Here is a 12,530-nt window from a genome sequence, read left to right on the forward strand (position 1 = left end):
CCGGTGTGGAATATGATGTTTTGAGAAACAATGAAAAATTTCCTATTTGTCGTGTATGTTTTGCATGATGATATGATGAATGGATATTTAATTTTTAACAGCAGATTCAGTGATGTTAGAGCTGATCTGCGCATCACTGCACTGCAGCGCGTTACGGCTGCACGGGAACCGGAGCTGATCGCGGCCGCTCTAGTCAGTGCTTGTGTTTATACCAGCCACGCCGCGGCATGTTTCTGAAGCAGCTCTCCGGGCTGCTTGGCTAAATATAGTCTTTTGTGAGCTGGCACCGTGTGGAGGACGGAACAAACCTCGTCGGAGCCGTAAGAGGTAGCGGTAATATAATACACTGATCGTGGATTTATTTATAAAACTAAATATCTTCTTTGGCCATATTAGCCTACTCAATAGCATTAACACAGGCTTTACTCCTTTCAAACTTTATCTGGAATGTCACCGTTTCTGTCACTGCAACTTCCCGATCAGGCAAACACACACACACACACACACACACACACACACACACACAAATGAAATCGTCTGCCTGATGAAAAAATGTATTTAAAAAAAAAATGTAGTTAATATTTGCATCATTTATGATTTGTTTTATCCACCCACAAATAATCAGAATGCATTTTATTTATTACCCGACCCGCGGATTATCCGCAGCGCCCGTGGATATAACCGTGATCGAACTACCTCGTTTTGTTCTTTCAGTAGTTTAAATGTTTCTATTTCTTTTTTCCTCTTCAGTCTTATATTGGACAGTATTGAACCTTATGAGTTACATCAGACTTCTACATGTTGGAGTTTAAATGTTTCTATTTATTTTGTTCCCTCTCTAACATTGGACAATGTTAAATTAAATCTGAGTTGCATTAAACTACTCCAATTAGTTCTTAGGAGTTTAAAGGTTTTATTTAGTTTAAAAAAAATTCAAGAAATTTTGTCCTGCTCAAACTTGTATTGGACAATGTTTAAGTTACATCAGACTTCTCAATTTTAGGTGATTAAATGTTTATTTTGTCCACAGTTTACCATTGGATAATTTAAATAAACCTTGTGGGTTGTATTGGACTGTTCCATTTTGTTTGTATTTATTTTTGTCTTATATTAAGTATCCTGATATACATAATATTAAGTGTAAACCCCATTTTAAAGGCATATTAAAATGTTCACAGTGTAAGGAATAATTTTTGTGATTTACTTATATAACATTATTACATATGTTATATAAAGCGTGAAGCATCATAATCGGCATTGGTATCAGCCGATCACCATGACAAGTAATCGGTACTCTGTATCGGTTGCAAAAATCCTGATAGGAGCATCCCTAGTATATACATTTATATATTTATATTATTATATTTTATATTCTATATAAATATATTTAATATATGAACATAACATATTTTTCTTAAATATATACATGCATGTTTGTATTTATATATACATTATAAATGTACACAGTACACACTCATATAATATGTAAACAAAAACTTTTATTTTGGATGTGATTAATCGTTTGACAGCACTATTATTTATATATAATAATATATATATATAATATACATATACTGTATATTATATTCAGCTTAAATTTATAATTTATTTCATTTTTTTATATATATATTTTTTATTAACCTACCATTTTTGTGCTAGGACATGTTTGTTTTATTTTTTTTAATTTAATAAATACAATAATAATAATAATGTGACAGCTTGTTCTGGGGTTTGAGCGTGTGTGCTGCTTGTTGTTATTGTTGGTTTATATTTTAATTTTATTTACATTTACTGTTTCTGAATTTTTTGCTATGATTTTTATTTTATAAATAATTTTGAATACTACATCAAAGCCAGCTTATCATAAAATGTAAATTTGTATTATTTATTTATTAAAAAGAAAATGTACTTAGGTTAAATATGTTCTAAAAAAAATAAGAAAAGGCTTCTAAAAGTAATGCGGCATATTTCTTTGAACATTATGTAGTACCACTGTTTGTCATTGTTCTGTGCACTAGTATGTGTAGGTAGGTACAGCAGCACGGGCTGATGAGGGGTAATTTACTGCGCTGAATTGTGTTAATGGCTAAAATAAGTAGTTGTAGCTGTTGTGAGATTAGTGTGTTCTCAGCTGGAGTGTGTGAATATGAGAGCCGTTCCTCCCCAGTGGTCCTTTCATATGAACGACACCAGCTCAAATTAGACTTTTGCTTGCTCAGCTGCACCTGCTGGAAGGACACGATGAAAGCAATCAAAGTGAAGAAAAAAATCTGATGTTATGTAATATTGTGTCCCTCTCTGTGTTTTTTCCTGTGTGTTGTTACATGGCCGCTGGGATTGCCCTCCGCGCTGCTGTGTGACTTCTCTGCACACTCACCTTGATGGAGGGAGATTGTAGCGTTTGTAAAGGGCGACTCCAGATGGGACGACTGCCCTTGAGTTTATCTCCGTCACTGCCGAGACTGTTGACCTCCGCTGTTATGACACCAGACATCAGATGCACATTAAGCGTTTTGTCTCTCTGAACTTACAGAACAGGATGCTGTGGTTTTCAGTTTGTGTGTGTTTGTTATTCAGTTGAAAGATCTTGCATTCACTGATTCAGTATGCATATGTAATGTATATTCAAATATATTTTTAATTGCTCTTTGATCAGATTAATAATTGCTGGTGTAGGGAAACAGTTAGCAGAGTTAAGAGAAAAAGCATTTTAGCATATGCTAAAATTACTACTTCATATATCTCTTTATATATATATATATATATATATATATATATATATATATATATATATATATATATACATATATAAACACCTGTTTCTATGATAGATCTCAATACATCGCATCAGTGTTTATGAATGTTTTTGATGTTACTGGCTACTGTGGCCAAAAGCATGATAAACATTTTATATGTTGATGCAAATTAGCTCCGCCACATTGAATTAATAAGTGCTTTATTAATATTTTAAATTACTTTTTATATATTTTCCATTTTAATTTGTTTAAATTGTAATCATTTTGTGTTTTTCTTTTATGTTATTTATGTCAGTTTTAGTCATTTTATTACTTGAACTTTAAATTTTAGTTAGTTATCAGTGCAACATTTATTTATTTATCTATCTGTTATTTATCAAAATAACAACAACAATAATAATAATAATAATGAGTGCTTGTTTGGGGGAGTGTTATTTATTGATTGATTTATTTAAATATTCTATTTTATTTAATATAAAATAACAATAACAACAATGATAATAATAATTGTATTTTATATTTTAATCATTTTGATGCATCAAAGTCAGCTTGAATGATGATTATTTATTTATTTAATCTACTTTGGATGATCAAATACGTTCTAAAAATGAGAAAATGGCTCATAAATAAAGACTATAATGTACCTTATTTAAAGGCAACATTTCTCATTTTCATTTGTTTTTCATCTGATATGCATAAATATTAATTGTTTTATTTCAACTTTATTTCAATAATTCTTAATAGATTTAGCTTTAGTTAAGAATAACACTTTTCAGTTGAAAATTAGCATTTTGAAATGTCAGTGCTGAATTTGGAAAGTGGAATAGTTGAGTCAGTTTGAGTCTGGCTATTAAACTAGTTAGAATAGATGCTCAGGTTAGTATAGCTTCGTACTCCTCTGAGGGTTGAGAGGTTCATTCTCAAGGCTGATGTTTGACTACATAAGTACTTACTGACATTTTATACAGTGATTTTGCATCATGTGTGGCCTTTTGAAATGTTATTCATAACACATTTAGCTCTCATAATGATTTCAGTGGGCAGTGGTGTAGGGAGGGACCTGATTTTATCCGTGGTGAAACATGTTAGTCTGTGATATTATCGGTTAATTGGAAGCCCACCGCTGAGCTGATAGGAAAACCTTATGCAACGCTTTCACAATCTTACTACTAGCCGCAATTGCACACTTGAGGTTTGGTCAACGGGATCACCAAGGAGATGGTCTCATGACGACAAAATTGTTGCCAACCGCCAGCACCCCCTCCCTCCCGCTTTTTCCTGGAAGAATGATTATTAAACAGGTTTAGCTGGTGCTGATGGTGCAGTAATTGTGTGTAATGACAGCAGGTCGAGCATTGAGTGGCGTACGACGAGCCTCTAATCACAGGATGTTGTGTGGGAGAGGCTTTTGGACTCTTTGGGGTTTAACAGATTAGAAGTGGGTTTATGAATTCAGAACGCTTACCGTGAACCTGTAGTATGTGGAGACCCAGAAACTGTTGTGGTTCAACAGGAGAAAGATTGATACGGGTTTCACTGTAGAATGTGATACTGTTTGATCAGTGCATAGTTGAGCTGGACATTGAGATAGGCGCAACATTTAAATTTAACATTTAAAGGATAACATGCGTTTCATACGTGAAACATGTTTTTGGGGTGGATTCAACCCCAAAACATTTCTCCAAAATTGGAATTACGAGAAGGTGTAGTCAAGTTACCTTTATTTATATAGCGCTTTTAACTAGACAGATTGTGTCAAAGCAACTTTCCAATATCAAAATAGGAAAATAGTGTGTCGATAATGTAAAATGACAAGATTAAACAATTATTGAATTCAGTGATGTTCAGCTCAGTTCAGTTTAAATAGTATCTGTGCAATCAAGTCGACGATATCACTGGAAATTAACTGTGCCCAACTGAGCAAGCCAGAGGCGACAGCGGCAAGGAACCAAAACTCCATCGGTGACAGAATGGAGAAAAAAACCTTGGGAGAAACCAGGCTCAGTCGGGGGGCCAGTTCTCCTCTGACCAGACGAAACCTGCAGTTCAATTCCAACGGCAGCAAAGTCAGATTGTGTAGTCTCTAACTAGTCACTGGTGAACAATCACCAGTATTTACATGAGCTGAAGTATAATTTTTTATGCCAAAATCTTAAAAAAAAAGTGCCAAAAACTATAAAAAAACAAATAAAATGTAAAAAATTTAAATATTTTAAAATAATAAAAATGTAATTATTTAAAATAAAATAAACAAATAAAAAAAGAAAAATATTGATAAATGTAAATTTCTTACGTTAAACATATTATTATATTGAATATGCATAAATTTATATATAACTGAATAACTTTACGAGCTCCCAGCATGAATTGCTGCATGAGTAAAGTTAAAGTGTTAAAGGCTTTCTTTATGCTGTTGTTTTTGTCATTATTGTTTGTTATATGTCATGTGGTGATGTTAAAAGCCCTTTTTTTCAGATTTAATGGTGTGTTGATGATTGTCACGATTATTGAAGTTTGTGTGTCTATTTCAAACTATTGCACAAATTGTCTCCGCTTTGCAAGATGTTCTTTTCTGTAGAGGCAAATATTGCTTTTTTCTGCACATAAAAATCATTTAAGTATTACTATTTACACTACTGCTCAAAAGTTTGGGGTTGGTAAGATTTTTTTTTAAATACTTTTTTTCATTATATTATTAAATCAATCAATCAATCAAAAGACATGTATAATATTACAAAAGATTTCTATAAAGAATTCAGAAAAAATGCATCACAACTTGCAGAAAAATGTTAGGTGGCACAACATTGATGATAATCAGAAATGTTTCAAATCAGCATATTAGAATGATTTCTGAAGGATCATGTGACACTGAAGGCTGGAGTAATGATGCTGAAAATTCAGCTTTGATCACAGAAATAAATTACATTTGAACATATATTCAAATAAAAAAAAACTGTTATTTTAAATTGTAATAGTATTTACCAGTATTGCTGTTTTTGCTGGATTTTTAATCAAGTAAATGCAAAAAATACTTTGAAAAATATTATCACTGCAAACTTTTGAGTGGTGTAGTGTATATTTAAGAATATTTTTTGTATTGCTAATTGAAAATTTGCCGAAGAAATCTGTAATGACTCGGACATTTTGCATGTAGTGAACAAACAAATTCATAATGACTAAATAAAGCAATACAAATTCTATACAATTCCCAAAATGAACTCAAATCTCAGTGCTACTTGTTGCATTTCCCCCCCTCACCCATTCCTTTTTTTCTTTTTTGACAGTGAATGTGTAAAATGTACGTTTCTCGAAGCGCTAAAATCCAATCTCTTTGAGAGATCAGTTGAATCTGCTGAATGTTTTTGATTGGCATCAGCTGTTTAGCATTCAGATTGATCTGTATTCTTACTCACATTGGATGGAAATGTAAATTTTAGGCATTTATTCATGTTTGATGCAGCCTTCTGCCCTCAAGACATGATAATATTGTACACTATCACTCCGCTGTTGAAGAGTGTTTATATTCTGGCATCACTGTTTGTTTAGATGAAACATGACGAACAGGAACCTCTTGTCTCGTGGTTAAAGCATAATAGTCTGTGTGGCGTGGGAAGCGCTCTTATTCCCAGCCCTCCCGTCTCACCCACAGCTGGCTCTCGGACAAAGGCCAAGAGCGGCAGCCGTCTAGACGCGTGGCATCATTAACCCGCGCTGACCCTCGCTGATGAATTCGTTCTCACACCCCGCCAGCAGCCTGCCGGACGGCTCAAACGGCCCCGTCCCTCCGCTGACCGCTCTTCAGGGGCCCCGGATGGTCCATTAAGAGCAGCGGCCTGCATAAATTGAGGTGAGGTGGCCGCAGAGCCTCCTGAATAATTCAAGACGTCTGGGCCAGGGCCTTGAGGGAGAGCGTGCATGTGTGTGTGTGTTTGCGTGGCGGATCAGGGGTTAATAACAGGTCTGCAACCCTCGTGTCAGCAGCTGTGCCCTCCTCATATGAAAGAATCCTGTTCTGTTGATTAGATTTTTCCAAAGGGATCAATTTTTAATCAGCAGAGCATCTGACTGGGGTCAATAATGGCGTCGCGGGGAAGACAGTTGCCGGACAGCCGTCTTTATTTACAGGACTGTTTGTCTTTTAACTGTATGCAGATCTCCAGGCTTCACTGCAGCTCTCACAAACACTTTGGTTTGGCTGTGCTTTTATTATGTAGGACGGCAGAGAAGTGACAAGTGACTGTGCAACAGCTTTCCTCTTTTTGTTGAAGCCAGCTTTATGCATCTCTATACCGCCGTTAAATGTTTATTGCACTACAGGGAAACTAATGTGTTAAATAATGAGCGAGTCGTAAACATTGTTTCTGAGATTCTCCTGGAGTTTTGGGTTTGTGACTGCAGATGAATTCCTGGAGCAATGGACTTGTCCATGTATGTCAACCTGGACACAGATAATATAATTACAGGATTTAAAAGTGTAAAAATGGAGTGAAGCGCGGTTTATTGTTGGATATCAATAATTTTTTTCAGCCTAAACTATATGAAAGGATGATACTAGCCAGCTTGGCCAATAACTGTTCTTTTACTAGCTTTACTAGCTTTACTAGCTTACACTCCCTGTGGTTTTCTACCAAAATTAAAGCTCTATATAATTTGAGACATAAATATTAGTATTATAGTTTGTGTTGTTCTTCAAAATAATAAAAACAACAATAAATATTTTTTTTTATTTTACAGTACATTTATTATTGCAACAGTAATGTATTGTTTGTTTAATTTTATGATTTAAATTCATATTTCTGGAAATTATTATTATTATTATTAGTAGTAAATGATTATTTATTTATTTTATAACATATTACTGTAGTAATATTTATTTATTGGTTTGTTTGTGATTAATTTTATAATTGTAATACATTTTTGAAAACTGTATTATTATTATTATTATTATTATTATTCTATTAATAATAAAACTAAAAACACACCACATTTATTATTGCAAGAGCAAAATATTAATTGATAGATTTGTTCATTTTATAATTTAAATAATAATAATAATTATTATTATTATTATTATTATTAGTGTTAGTAGTAGTAATAGTAGTATAAAATATTTTTAACAAAACTTTAATGGAATAGTAATAATAATTATTAGTTTAATTCCTAAAATGTTTATATTTTTGACTAATAATAATAATAATAATAATAATAATAATAAAATAATAGTAATAATAATAATAATAATCGTTGTTGTTGTAATACAGTGAAACTTTAATAAAAACTGTATTTTACACTACATTTATCTTTGCAGTAGTAATATATTCATTTGATTTAATTTTATAATTAAATCATGCAATGCAATAATAATATTAACAATACTACTACTACTACTACTACTACTAATTATTATTATTATTATTATTTTTATTATTATTATTACAGCAAGGTATTATAGCAGGTTTTCCTTCTTTTTTGTCCTTTGCTGATTGCCTGTGTTTTATGTTGTGCATAATATTTGAGAGCTTTTCAGCAAATAGTTATTTCAGTTTTTTCTGTTCCTATTCAGAAGAGATGAAATATTGTGCGTGATTTCAGTGAAATCGCTGAATCAGAAGAGGTTGTTACAGTAGTCATGCTGTTATCTTCAATAGCAAGATAGATATAGCTCATATAGCTGCGTTTTACATTTGGGTATATTGTGATGTGTGTAAATGTCAAACATCTTGTTCCTGTACCCGGTTCTTTTGGGCTTTGTGTTAATATCACCTCAGCTGACCAGCACAGCAGCTCGGGTCTCCTGAAAGCTCGCTTTCTCTCGCCGTATTTCGGACCACACATAAAAACATGTTCATAGCCGTGTCGGAACAAAGAGACAATAGCTGGCCTTGCTTTCAAGATACTTTTATGGTGTCACATGGGAGAATGTTTGTGTGTGTGTGTGTGTGTTATACGTGTGTGTGGTGTGTAGCCGGTAACCCCCCCGTCTCATTCCCTTATTATAGAGCTCTGGAGGCCAGGCTAGCTTTTGAATTCCTCACTGATTGCTTGCCTATAGCAAATAAGCTCTCCGCACTTCTTCTTTAGAACTTCCCCCTCTTGTGAAAGTGTCCTACTTTTAACATCGCAGCGCAATAAATCAGTCTACTATCCTCCCCATGCACAGAGCAATAATAAATACGTCCCCTCGACTGTGATTTTTACAGTGTTTTGAAATTGGGAGCAACTGCGAAATGCTTTGCCGCTAATAGGAAGTGCAGTTTTTCTCATTGACAGATGTGATGTAACGTGACAGCGGTGTGATGAACAAGAGTCGTGTTGAGTCAGTGCTGGGACACAAGGATGGAGTTTGTTGGAGTTCAGACTGATCCTTTGATGGTTTTGACATGGTTTGATGGGAACTTTAAACAGCCAATCAGAATGAAGACAGAAAAGATGCTCAGGAAGGTGAGCAGGGTGACCATCACCTGTCAAGTCAAGTCACTATTATTTGTATAGCGCTTTTAGCAATGCAAATTGTGTCAAAGCACCTTTACATCAGCTTGATATAAAGCTGGGTGGCTTTACATCAGCTTTGCAGTATTTAGACGGGGAAATAGTGTGTCGAAATAGTGTCATTCTCCTCTGGCCAGACAAAATCAGCAGTTTAAATCTAGGCTGCAGCAGATCATCTAGGCTCCTCTGGTTCCTGTGGTCTTGTCCTGATGGCCGTCTAGGAGACAGGGTCTTCACTGGGGATCAGTCTCTGGTGCTCATCTAGTTGTCCTGGTCTCTCTGCTCACGTTCAGGTCACCTGTGTCACAAACATGGATATAATAGTTAACTTATACTAAATTTTTGTTAAATAAATTAATAAAATAAAGCAAATGTATTACAAAAATATAATTATTATTATTAGTATTATTGTCTATTATTTTATTGTAATTAGTCTATAGTTATTTATATAAAAATTAAGATTTTTTTTAATATTTATTTTTAAATTTATATAGTGTTTAATTCATTAATTATTTCATTAATAAAAATGTATTAAATTAATATGCAATTAAAATGCATTTTTTTTATTTATTATTAAAAAAAAAATTATTTAATTTCTTTTTCAAATGATGAATGCAAAATATCATATGCTTTCTGTGAGAAATTCTTATCATTATTCTATGAAAATTCCCATCCACGTGAGCTCATTTGCATTTATTCCAATAAGGTGCATTAAGATTCTTGTGTGTCTTGTGATGAGTTGTTGGTGACATTAAACCTGCTTTTCTCAGACACAACTAAATATAGCAAAATGTATGTATTTATTATTTTAGATGAAATCATCAATCCTTTAAATCATGGTGTTTGGTTGTAAAAAGCAAATGGTAAAATGCTTTACAGACATTGTGTTGTGTTGCTCATGCTGTGTGTTCAGGTTTGAATCTAATTCCCTCTAATCCCTAATCATTTTCAGTCTCCACTCTGTCTCTCTTACTAAATTGAAACAAGATTTGGTCCTGTAGTGTCCTGCACAAACACTCAAACGCTGCTCTGTTTGGTTTGGTTCTGTTTGATATGCACTGCAGTCATTCAGGGAGTCATTTCAGACCAGCGCAAACGAATCTCCAGCGTTTATTATGTCGCTGAGATGTGTGAGTGTCTATCAGGAGTCGCGCGGCCCCTGCGGTGAGGTTTCCCGCGGCCCTTGGCCTCTGGCAGTCTCACATTGCAGGCCTGAAGCGGCTCGGTTCCTGATTGACTCCTCATTCCTTGATGTTGCATCATGTTAAAAAGATAAAAGCAAGCAAACAAAGAGTTGAAAGGTTTTTTGTAACCATATTAAATGCACAAGTCTGCCATGCAACAGCAAACGCTTTTGAGTCATAACTGCCAGCCTAAGTTCTTGAAATATTTGCCTTCATTTGTTCAGTGGCTAATGGGTATGACTGCATCTCAGTTGAAGGACGCAGCCCGTCCCTGTGCACCAACTCTATGCGAGACATGCCTTTAAAGGAGAACGGGAAGAATTCATACCTAAAATACTTTGAGCAATCGCACCATTGAAGAAATAGTTAATCTAAATGTAATTTCTGTTGTCCTCTGTTACTTCATACCATTGGTTTGTTAAAAAGAAGTGTAAATTGTGACTATAGAAGTGACAAAAAACAAAAACGCCATAAAAATATCCATACAATATTCAAAGTCTGAACTTTAAGTCGTTATCCGAGACTCACTTGTTTGTCTGTTCTAGTTAGTCAAGTGATTTGTGACATAGCAGAGCTACATTAAAAAAAAGTTTTCACTCACAAATTGCTAGTGAATTTCAGAATTATTTACAAAGAAATGCCAATTAAACCATTAAGTTAAACATGACATTTTGAAGAAGAAAGACTGAAATGTATGTTAAACTTTAGCATAAATATTTATCCAAATTGATCCTGTGATTCCGATCAAATCCTGTGTTTTATCATGTACATTTAGTATTGAAGATTGAAGATATGAAATTGAATTGAATTGGCCACAACGTACAGGAAGTTGAATTGGAACTGTGGAGGGTGAAAATAGATTGCGATGGACTACTTGCACTGAACCTCGTGACGCGCTTCCGTTTTGAAATATTACGGCTCAGTTATTTCTGGTTATGTATATTTTCAGTGTGCTGTAATCATCTAGTTGACTTAAACGCCTAATAAAATGAGACTTTGCGGGATGATTTCAAAATCCGGATATTTTCAGAGACAGGAGAAGACATATACTAATGATTACTATGTACAGAATTTTCCAAACTCAACGGAATGTGAAGTTTTAATCCAACATAAACCGATCTGAGATAGCAGTGGCTGGTAATCATACGTGATTGTTTCACCACAGGGTGTCAGCGCTCTAAACTAGTGGCCTAATCACGAGATCTGATGAATAAGATCAGAATGAACCTTTATTAAATATGTTGGTCACTATTCTGTGTCATCATTTCACTGTTTGTAGCCTAATGCCAAAATATGAATATTCAAAGTAGTCGCACTGTCAACGTGTTACTGTTAAAAAATATTTAAATGTTTAACATCGTTAAATTAGGCAGTTACCGGTAAAGTTTACATTGTTCAATAAAGTAAAAAAAAAGAAAAAAAAGGCAGCTACCGCACATTCATTCAGCCATTTTAAACGCACACAAACAATACAAATTAGTCATGGTTTTACTACAAATAAAATCAAAAATTGCAATCGAAGTTAAACCATATAACCACAAATTAACTCAGGTTTTACTACACTGACCATAGTTTAACTATGGTAGGCTACTTGTAGTAAGTGTTGTTATACAAATGGTAAAAACGGAAAAAACATGCCATTTTTACTATAGTAAAACCATGGTAAATTTTCGTAAGGGTGTTTATCAGTCAAATTCATTTAAAACTGTACATTCAACAGGTACGAAATATGATCAGTAAAAGAATAATACAGTTCATGAGAAGACGAGCGCTGATCCGGCAGGTTAGTGGGGAAATATATTTATTTATTATTCAGAATATTTAAAGAAATGCCAGCCCTAAAATGTAGTAATAATCTGCGTTCTCATGAGAAACTGTCTGTATGTAGGTGCGCTGAACGCTAAACAGAAACTCCAGAGCCGTAATAAGTAGAACGCAGAAGTTGTTGTGCAAGTAGTCCATTGGGAGAAATTCAACAAGGTAATGGAATTCTGGGAAATGAAGTGTTCTTCCACTCTGCTCCGTAAATGTATTAAAAATAATGTAGAATTTTGTATAATTAATTAGAAATTTGTTTAGGTGTCATTTCAAACGGATGTAT

General features: G+C 34.0%; 2 protein-coding genes across 3 annotated transcripts in view; both read left to right on the forward strand.

Annotated features, from left to right (window-relative positions):
- rad9b (RAD9 checkpoint clamp component B) overlaps window positions 1-2,467 on the forward strand; it is a 62,126-nt gene extending 59,659 nt beyond the window's left edge. The window contains exon 12 of one of the 2 annotated variants that reach the window (XM_058784752.1): window positions 2,392-2,467. The gene's annotated coding sequence lies outside the window, so the exon portion shown is untranslated. The remainder of the gene's footprint in view (window positions 1-2,391) is intronic. The other variant, XM_058784753.1, reaches the window with a different exon arrangement.
- The window catches only part of cux2b (cut-like homeobox 2b), a 171,323-nt gene that overhangs the window by 17,728 nt on the left and 141,065 nt on the right, over window positions 1-12,530 (forward strand). The window lies entirely within an intron of this gene.

The sequence above is a fragment of the Onychostoma macrolepis genome, chromosome 08, assembly GCF_012432095.1.
Source record: "Onychostoma macrolepis isolate SWU-2019 chromosome 08, ASM1243209v1, whole genome shotgun sequence".
NCBI lineage: Eukaryota > Metazoa > Chordata > Actinopteri > Cypriniformes > Cyprinidae > Onychostoma > Onychostoma macrolepis.